The sequence below is a fragment of the Bactrocera latifrons genome, unplaced genomic scaffold, assembly GCF_001853355.1.
Source record: "Bactrocera latifrons isolate USDA-ARS-PBARC rearing strain unplaced genomic scaffold, ASM185335v1 scaffold_124, whole genome shotgun sequence".
NCBI classification, from domain to species: domain Eukaryota; kingdom Metazoa; phylum Arthropoda; class Insecta; order Diptera; family Tephritidae; genus Bactrocera; species Bactrocera latifrons.
In genome coordinates, this window is record NW_017534675.1 from 790,226 (window position 1) to 801,028 (window position 10,803).

The 10,803-nt window shown below is 35.5% G+C and overlaps 1 protein-coding gene and 1 long non-coding RNA gene across 2 annotated transcripts in view; one reads left to right on the top strand and one right to left on the bottom strand.

Annotated features, from left to right (window-relative positions):
* LOC108978618 (ets DNA-binding protein pokkuri) overlaps positions 1–10,803 on the top strand; it is a 69,955-nt gene that overhangs the window by 44,533 nt on the left and 14,619 nt on the right. The gene's annotated exons all lie outside the window — the stretch shown is intronic.
* Positions 193–881, bottom strand: LOC108978620. The gene is made up of 3 exons (XR_001994126.1): positions 718–881; positions 383–651; positions 193–325 (listed from the first exon to the last, which is right to left on the bottom strand). It is a non-coding gene; the product is annotated as an uncharacterized LOC108978620 (long non-coding RNA).

A 10,803-nucleotide genomic window follows, 5' to 3' on the forward strand; every position in this document is an offset into this window, starting at 1 on the left:
ATTTAAAGTTGTTTTAAACATTTTTTTTAAATTAATAATAAGAATTACCATTTTATTTAAAATCGGATTTTTATATTTTCCATATTAAGTACCTTTGAATATTAATAATCCTATATAAAAATAAAAATTTTAAAAATTCACCAAAATTATACAACAACAACAGTATGCGCAACGTACAATAATAGTAGGTTACTTAATGACTCGTTGAAAAAACGTGCGCATGCTTAGCTTCAGCTAAGGCAACGCGTTCCAAGCATTTCCTAAAGCGTCATCACGCCAAATAGCGTAGTTTGACTTGCTTTTACGCCTGATCGGCTGGCTATACCTACAATTAGAAATTTTGATTTAATTTAAAAATGTATATTTACCTACGCATACGCACACAAATACAGACGTGAACACTCGCAATGTGTGTGTGGCGCGCGTGCGCGCTGACTGGACCAACTAATAATAAGGCACAAAAAATTGGCGTACGCGTTTGGGCACGACGTGTCGTTTTCAACCGCTGACCGCTGACTTCCAACTTTTTTTTTTTGGAATTTTTTTTTTGTTATCGGTGAGTGTGCTTTTGTACGCCTAGTGGTAAATGTCGTAACCGTAAATATATTTATAGAAATGTGGTTGTTTTCTTCTTATTACGCATACGGCAAACTATTTCAATATAAACATACATACACACATACATACATATGTATATTGTAGGTACAAATATTCTACCTGTGCTGCTGCTGAAAGACATGATGTAGCGTTTTGGACCAGCAGCAGCGCTGTTGTTCCGCTGTGGCTCATCGACTTCTACACAACTCTTACTGTTGTCAATGTTATTGTTGTTTTTAATTGGTTTTTCTTGTTCTTCATTATCGTTCAACTGAGACACTATATGTTAATGCGCACATACACACACATGTATATACATTTGTATATTGCTGCCAAGCTAACCATTTCCCCTTAAGCCATTTGCTTATGTTGTTATTGTTATTCTCCATTATATATTGACTATCTTTGCGTTAATAATGATGTGAAAAATAATTATATCAAACGTTCGATAACCTTTCTGGTTTTTTAATATGCAAAAAGAAGCCAGTAAATTGTTTTTCTGACCAATTCTTGTTTTTGTTTTTTTTTCTGTTGAATTTTTCGTGTTTTTGTTTTTGCTTCATATTTGACTATTCTACAGTCAGCTAAGTTCACTAGCTTCTTGTTAGACTGTCGTTTGACTACTTGACTACTTGTTTTGTATTGTATTGTGTTTCGCGATTGTTTGATTTACAACAACAATAACATTTGCTTGTTTTTAATTTCTGTATAATCGACAAAATTTAGAGTTCAACGTCATCGCCAAAACCAAAACGCAAGCAAATTAGTTTACTTTTATTAGAAAAGCTAACATGTGTATGTACATACATACATATGGATGTGTGTAGTTATATAAGTGTGTAAGGAATACAATTGAACTACCAGGCATAGTCTCGAATTTCCACTGTAAAAAATAGTAGACATAACAAATTACAAAAAACACAGACTTCAGTGTAAAAAGCGTTTATTAAACGCATATAATCGTAAGTAATGGGTGATCTATTTCGAGGTTCCATACTTTTTTAAAGTAATACACAAAAAAACTTCATATTTAATGGAGAATATTTATTAGCATTCGAAAGAACATGCTGTGGCATTTATTTTTTGAAGATCTCTTTGAGATGTTAGCCGCGGCTACTTCTCTGATGTCCAATTTTCGATGGCTCTTTCGAGCATTTCGATTGTTAACGGACGAATGACTCGCGTAAGGTTTTGTTGCAAGGCCTGAATCGAAGCGGAATTGTCCGCATAGATTTTAGACTTTACGTATCTCCACAGGAAAATGTCTTACGGTGTGATATCACACGACTTACAGGCCCAAAACGTGAAATTATCTGCTCACCGCATTGTTCTATCAATAAATACACTGATTGATGCGAAGTGTAGAAAGTGGCGCCGTCTTGTTGAAACTATATGGCGCCGAGATCACGAGCTTCAATTTCAGCGATCAAGTAGTCGGTTATCATGGCGCGGTAACGGTCGCCATTGACGGTTATGTTCTCACCGGTATCATTTTTGAAGAAACATGGACCGATGATTCTACTGGCCCCCAAATCGCTATTTTTTTCAGGTTGCTTTTCGTCCCAAATGTGGCAATTTTACTTGTTTACATACCCATTGAGCCTAAAATGTGCCTCATCGCTGAACAAAATTTGGTTCAAAAACATCGGAGCTTCTTAGAACTTTTCAAGAGCCCATAGAGCGGAGCGATGTCGCTTGGATGTTCGAGCGCCTTCAGTTCCCTAACAAACCGTATATTGTATGCTTTCAATATAAGATCGATCTGAATCGATTCTCCACGGTCTTCGTGTACACTCTCAGCTCACAATGCTATATTTTTTTCTCGGCTTGCTGGACGTGGTCGGTCGAATATTATCCAATAATGAATGCTGAGTCTAAAGATGGGTGATGGTTTTGCGAATAGTACGCTCAGTAGGCCGATTATGTTGATCATAAGTTGAGCGAAGCGTTCGAAACGTTCTCTATAGAACGTGAATTTTCGTAATACAGTTGCACGATTTGTAAACGGTGTTCAGGCGTAAGACTCACGTGTGATTTGTCACAAAAAGAATTTGAAAAATACTAAATACTACTTGGATCACCCGTTATTTACAGCTACATATCTATATACATATATGCAATAAATTTTTATTATAAGTTTTTGATCTGAATTACAGTAAATATTAGTTGAAATAATTGGTTTATAATTAATCAATTAGACTTGATTAGTGTGAACTTTTAGCTTTCCTTTCTATGTTGACTAACATACTCTCAGCCATACATATAGTATCTAYATACTTAAGTAGATATGTATGTGTATGTAACTATTTCCATAGCACGAGCGAGCAGTTGAYAGACATATAAACAAAATAGTAGTATTGTTTCTTCTTCTTCTTCTCGTTTTTGAGTTTTTTAACCAAAAAAAAACACCAACCATAGTTGAGCAAAGTCGGAAAACTGAGTGAAACCCAGGTTTCGCTAGAATTTTGTTAAATAGGAAAGACTCTCTCCAAAATACTCATAAATATTCATAAGACCCTCAAATCGACAATGCGCTTTGAAACACACACTTTTGTTGAGTCGGTTAATGTGAATTCTGGCTATTTGACCCTTTTCTCATTTATGTCAATAATTTGTGATATTAACGAAATTGTTAGTTGTTTTCATTTAAAAACTTCATTCTCACGAGAAATTTTGATTTCCTAGACTCTTACTTAATTTGTTTTAATTTATAATCTGCTATATTTTCTCATAGATCACTGATCGTTGTGGCTCATAGATCGGTAATCGCTACCGTCACCTAAACTTTCCTATAGGGTTYGATCTTAAACCTTTTCAATGGCATTGAAATATTGGGTAGTCGAAAAAGTCTTTTCGTATTTTGTCAATAGATGTCATTGCAGTTGTATATTATATCTCCAGTCCTACCAATCACCAATTTAATAGATCTTTTCAAATCAGATACTGAGCATTCTCAAATCTTTCCACATTCGATCCCGGAGTAATCTACGCCAAGTTCGMTGAGTTATTTGTTATTGGCACCACGATCTCTATTTCATCCACCTACGTTTTCCGCGCGTAATTAAGTATTCCGTTGTATAGATATATCCCACTGTGCAAAAAAACATAAACTCCACCCATATGGTGATGTAACTAATTAATTAATTTCAAAGATCGTATTTATAGAATCTAAATATTCGCAGTAAACAAGTCATCTCAGCTTTTGCTAATGTTCTCTGCGACTCGAGAAATATCCACAGTGGGCGTAGGATTAGGCAGAATACAATGAAAGCATGTGGAAGATTTTAGAATGGACTTAAAAAAAAAATCCAAGTCAAAAGAAGCTTTTTAGATGCGAAGTGATTGATGCGCGGAAGAATCTGATATTCATATACACACACTATCATATTTAAGGCATATATGCGGTGGCTTAATCCATTTTTGGGCAAATACCAAAGTTGGCAGCATTCTTTTTCATAATTTCTTTTATTTTCGTAACTGTTTTTGAGCTTGGAAGTGTCTTAGTCCCCAAAAGCGGAGAAATCTAACAAATAATCTACGCAGCTGCAGACAAATTTCCGAAACTCACATAATAATTGTGCACACAATCAAACACAACAAATAATCATTATACCTTATTTAAGTGTCTGAGCAGGCAAAAGAGGGCATGGTTTGTCTGTCTCTGGCGTTCTAATGCTTTTACCCGTCTTTAAGCACCACACACACACAATCATACAAAGCCGAAAGATCAGAATCACCGTCAGCAAACACATCAAATCAAATCAAATGAAATCACATTAGAGTCACAGCGCGCATAACCAGTCGGTCAACTCGGGCACCTGAGTCGCTTCGCACACACTCACTTTTGCGTGCGCCGCTCTGCCGTTCTCTCCCTTTCGCTCTATCGCTTTCTGGCGCTGTACAAACGATCGCCGCCGCCGCCGCGACTTGGCGCGCAACTCGAGCACGTTCACATATGGTTATTTATGCTTGTAGATATTTACACGTAGATCAGCACAACAAAAAAATAAAAAATAAAATAAAAAAACAATGTGGATATATAACACGAAAAAACAATGAAATTAAACAACGCAAGCTCGCTAGCTGACGATTAACGAAATCCGAAATTCGAGGCGGTAGAATCTAAGGAAGCATTTTTCGTGGTACCCGGAATTTGGATTTGGTTTTGTTTTCTTTTTGGGTTTTATTTTTCTATTGTTGTTGTTTTTTTATTGTCTACATGTTATTATTTATACAAGGTGTTTTGTCTTCATCTAGTATCTTACTGTCTTACCACTATGCGCTCGAATTCTGTATTGTCGTTATTTGTATTTTCACATTTTTCCATAACTTCTTTTTGATAATTTTTCCGCGCGCTTGTTATACCATATATACGTATGTATATAAATGATCGGCATAATGAAGTCCATTTTTCTATCTTCAACGAGTCTCTCAGATTTTGAGTTATCGTTCTGAAATTTTGTGCACGTTCTTTTCTCACCAAGAAACTGCTTATTTGTCGGAATCGTCGAAATCCGACCACTATAGCATATAGCTGCTATACAAACTGAACGATCGAAATCGAGTTTTATATCAAAACTTTCTTCTTGTACAAGATATCTTCACGAAATTTGGCATAGATTATTAGCCAAAACAACGCCTCCATCTCCGATGAAATGGTTTAGATCGGATCACTATAGCATATAGCTGCTATACAAACTGACCGATCGAAATCAAGTGCTTGTATGGAAAACTTTTTTATGGTACAAGGTACAAGGTATCTTTACGAAATTTGGCATAAATTATTAGCCAAGACAACGCTATAATTTCTAAAGAAATGGTTCAGATCGGACCACTATAGCATATAACTGCCATACAAACTCACTGATCAAAATGAAGATACAATTATTTTTATACCCATTTACTTTGTGAAAAATGTACTTGTGAAGGTTATTATAGTTTCGGTGCACCCGCAACTTACTTTTTTTGCTTGCCCCTTGTTATTTTTCTGTGCGCTTGTTTCTTGTATCTCTGGCGCGCTTCTCTTGCCCATATTTGTGTTGTACTACGACTCCGCAATAGTTTGTTTGAGACGTGCTTGTGTACATATGTATTCTTATGTTTTCTGAATTTTTAGCAATTTTTTCCGTTGTTGTATTTCTACTTTTTTTTTGTATGGATTTCAGTACGCTTCTGATTATTAAGCAGGTCGTTGACTTGGTTTTGAATTTTTATGCTTATTAAATGAATATTTGATATGTTAAGAAGGTGAAGATATTTAAATACCTTTTAATCTATACATAACTACATAATGTATAGTAGTACGAATGTATATTTCAGTTATGTAGATATGTGCGCAAAACTACCCACATTTATTTATTAGAAATTTGACATGGGTCGGTGCGGTCGGTGCAGCCGACGAAGGTGACGCCGCGCGCTGTGAAAATCCAAGTGTTGTGACAGCGCGCAAAAAATGCAAAAAACAAAAACAAAAACAAAAAATATGTATTAATGGCATGTGTGAGATTGATTGTTGATTGACGAGCGGCTGGTGTCGAACTGTGTGCGCCGGTTGTATGGTGGGTTAATGGTTGGTGTTTTTAGTGGGCGCCTGCTTGAATTTCGCGCGTTCATGCAAAAAAATACAAAATTTCGAAAATTTCATTGTTGTGCGCTCTGTGAAATTTCTGTATAAATTCTCATACAATAAACATTGATTTTGAGTTCATTCCTTGAAAGACATGCGGAAATAGTGTGTAAAACTATATGGGTGCATACACATACCTCCTACTCATATCCTCCTTTATTCAGCACTTTCTTGCTCCGCTAAACAGTTAAATATAGTTATTTGTATTTTAGTAGACATTTTGTGCTCAAACAAAACTGGAATTTGATTTTATGGCAGAAATAGAAAATTTGATTTCGAGACTTGGTAGATTCCATTTGACTGTAGTTCCTTATAAAGGTTTCATATTGTCGTAATTCAAATTTTAAGTAATAATTATACTTTTAAGTTAAGTTTATAGGTTAATTCAATAATTGAGATTATGACAGGTTAAGTTCTTCTTCTTCTTTGTTGGCGTGGACACCCCTTACGCTATTATAGCCGAGTTTACAACCGCGCGCTAATCGTTCTCCTTTCCCGCTGTTTGTTTGGATATTCTAAGTGTAGCTAGGTCCTTCTCCAACTGGCCTTTTCAACGTTCCAAGTGGAAGTTTTTCTCTTCCTCTGTTTCCCTCGGCGGGTACTGTGCCGAATACTTCTTATTTATTTAGTTTTTTCAGAGGGTCATTCGCTAAATTCTGAGACAGTTTTCACCTCACATTCACAATCACATTCGCATTTCGTGAATTTAGGGTTCTCAGCTACGCTTTCAAGTAACTTTTTTACGACCTCGTGAAAAAAAATCTGTTATTTTGAAAGGAGTCTCATATAGGAACTCTTCATACCCAAAATATTAACAAATACATACATACATATGTGTTGAGTCAATCCGTAAGATATGTTGAGATCCTCTGCTATCTTTCCGCTGCCACCTTGATGGTTTGGACGCATTATTTCTTTTACTTTTTTCCTGTTATCGTCACTAACAGAGGAGGGTGGTCGAACGCATGCGGCAAGTTTTCGATGACTTCATAATTTTCATTGAATTGAATGCTTTGTGCCACTCAAATACTGGTATTAATGAAAAAGTATAATCTTTAAAACGTTTCTACAACATTTCTAACGATACCGCTGTCGTAATCCCATTGAAAATAYAAAATTTTAATTAAACTCCACATTTCTATTCTAATTAAACTTCCAAAAATAATTTTCATATAATTCTTGGAATCACTGCTGAGATAATACTGTCCACCTTAGTTTCACTTCTTCTAGTTGCATACACCTTTCAAATCAAAAAGAGGACTAGTTTCCTTCTCAACATATCTAGCCTGGAAAGAAAATCTAAGCAAATAATTTCAATATTTTGGCCAGTTTCAAAACTTTTGTTCTATATTACCTTCTTCACATTTCGATATCATCCGATATCATAAATCGTACTACTTATCGAATCCTTTTTRCTACAACAAGTGTCTTTTAGTCTTCTAATCAAGAAAAATAGCACACTCAGAACACGTATGTACATACATATGTGCCTAAATATGTGAATTTTGTCTAATATTTTACTATCAGAAAGATATTTATGGCATAATATTCGATAATTACTCCCATGCTTAGATAGCTAAAGGTGCTTTAAAACGCAGTTGKATGCCGTTATGTGATTTGAAAGGTTTCAATGTTTGACTGAGGTTAAAGTGTTTACACATTGCCACAATAAAAAATTCGTTAAAACAAATCTGCGCCACCATCTTTTCCAAAAACTCCAAAAACAAAAAAAAAAAACCAACACAGCTTGAAAGTAGGAAGTTCTTATGTAGTAGAAGTACCCATAAGAATCTTCCCGCGCTGAAGTCTTGCTTAATTTATTTACTTTAATCTCCTTTTTCGGGATTTCACTTTTTACAACCTTTCTCCAGACGAKATTAGGGGTGGCTTGAGAGCAACAGCTCACTGCAGCAACATGCTCACAATGCGATCATATTTCAATATCAACAACAACGGTGCAGCAGSAGCAACAGCAAAACGTACAAAAATACTCAACATCAGTATATGTACACATGTAGTATGTATATTTGTAGGCATGTGTGTGTATGAAATGCCCGTAACGCATATTTGCACGTACACAATCAATTTATGAAAATGTAGGCATATGCAACTTATTGTTTTTTTTTTTTTGGGATTATCGGGATGCCGAAATTTCGGGACTCAATTTGTGCATTGCAACTAATAGTGTATTTAAATTTAATAACTTATTTATTATTGCTTTAGCCTTATAAAATTCTTTCACATATTATTTTCATCGATAATATTTAGCTTTTTATGGTAATGGTCATTTTTTTCACTGAAGGTTCCATATTAGGMATCTTAAAAAAATTTTCGGGTTTGCTGAAATTTCCCTTCTTATTTGTGGTATGTACCTCGATAATATCCAAGAAATATTTAATTACTTAAGCCAACTGAGACTGATTTCTCATTCACTTCTTTCTACTCATCTCCTTTGGTCTCTTTTTCTAGTAAAATTCACTGTTAAAGCAATAATATAGTTATTAAACAGAAATTGATAAAAATAATAATATATTGCTGTAAATTCTTTTGCTATATCTACTTGATTATGTAGTCTTATAGAATCATTACCAGATGTCTCTTCGATTCACCACTCTCTTATAATTTCAAAAACATAGCAGAAGGGATATACCTTCATTCCCTTATAATGGAGTAACCGCTTTCTATTTTTATCTCCTATTGATCAATTTGGTGTATTAAACTTGCATGAACCGGTACTTCGATTCACCACTCTCTAAATAATATTTTTTCAAGAGTGGATATTCTCACATATCGCTATAGCTGCTTCCTTTGCTAACTCTACTCGATTATGCTAGTCTTATAAAACAATTATTTGATATTTGTTCAACTCACCAATTTTATCTTTTCAAAAATATAGCAGGACTTTGATTGACCTTTCTCTAAATAATGTTTTTCAAGGCACAAGAGAGTATAARAATATCTCATTATATTGTTATAAGCGCTTTCTGTGCTACCTTCTTTCAATTTCGCCAGTATTTGACTGACACAAGTTGTTTGTCCGATTCGTCACTCTCTTATATTTTTTGCAGTTCGCTTTTTTCTGGTTTTATTTTATATTACTACAAGTGCTTTACTCTGACGGAAACGTGGAAAAAGCATATAGTCATTGGTAGTAATGCATAAAAAATAATAGGGGCTTGTCACCCTAAAACTAGGCAATAATTTGCTACTGCTTTCATTTGTAAAGCTAATGAGCCGAGTATGTAGTTTRTTGAAACCGTTGGTTTGAGGTTCAAAAGTCTATAGTATATTTTCAATCTTGAATCTCGAACTTGGCTCCACTCCCGAAATGTTTGTGCTTCAAAAAAATGTACGGGTTTCAAGTTCCCACAATTCATGTATGTATGTATATAGATAATTATGTATTAACAACACACAGATGACTATTATGCTTCATAAATGCTCGCACTTACTTTCCGTGAGGAGTCTTTCAAAACCGAAAAAGAACCGATAAGCATAAAGAAAGCCATAAAGCGATGGAATGTTGTTGTTTAAGTGAAACGTATCAGATGACGAGATTTAAGAACCTCGCACACAGCCACACGTGCTGTCACATACACATTCGGTTTCGGAGTGTGTTTAAAAAAACTGCTTCTTATGCTGATGCTGCTGTTTCGATCTTCAACAAGCTGCCGCATTTTCAAAATGCACCCCCAGTGTGGTAAACTTCCAGCAGGTAGATCTAGCTATATGCTGGATTTTTTGCTTCCACTTCTTTCACTGACTTCCATGCGCCTGGTGTTTGGAGTGTTGTCTACCTGCTAAAGAGATTTTTATGACTTACATACACACTCACCGCCGTCCTAATCGTTGCTTGTATGTTGTGCGCRTTCCACTTGTACGCGTTTGCGTGTATGTGTGCCCGCGTGTGTTCGCATGTGTTAGTTGGCCAGTGTAATCCACAGATGCTGGGCATACTCCRCTCGTAAACTCATTTGGCAGTCAACGCAAGTGCGCCGACGCAACACCGGCTTATTGTATCCGCCGTCGCCACCACTACTGCCACTGCTATGCCCGTCACTGCGGCCGCTGCCGTGCGCTCTCGTCGTTGCTTCGTCGTTATCGTTGTTGGCGCAGTCGCTTCCCAGCGCCGCCGCGTTACTCATTTGCCATACTCATGCTCGTTTATTTAGTTCGGTATTAGTTCCTGTTCCTTCGTAGCGTGCGGATATACAACACGTCTGTGTCTTCGTCTCGTGCGTTGGTTGTGTAAAAATGCTTTATTTCTTGCAATTAGTTTAACATTAATACGAGTATTTTCGTCAGCGGAAAGCGGAAATACATACCAGTGCTTAATTTTTCTACGAGATAGTTGAGTGTTACGAGTTTCGAATTGGAAGCGATTTTTAGTTGAAACAAATTGCAACAAGAAAACAAAAATTTAAAGAAATTTGAAAATTAAAAATATTAAAAAATTTATTACAATAAATTTGAATATTAAACAATTATTTACAAATAAAAATAAACACCTTATTAATAGTAGAGTATCCGAATTAAATAGTTAGTGGAGTTTAATTTTATATAAGAAGTTTTTTTTTAAG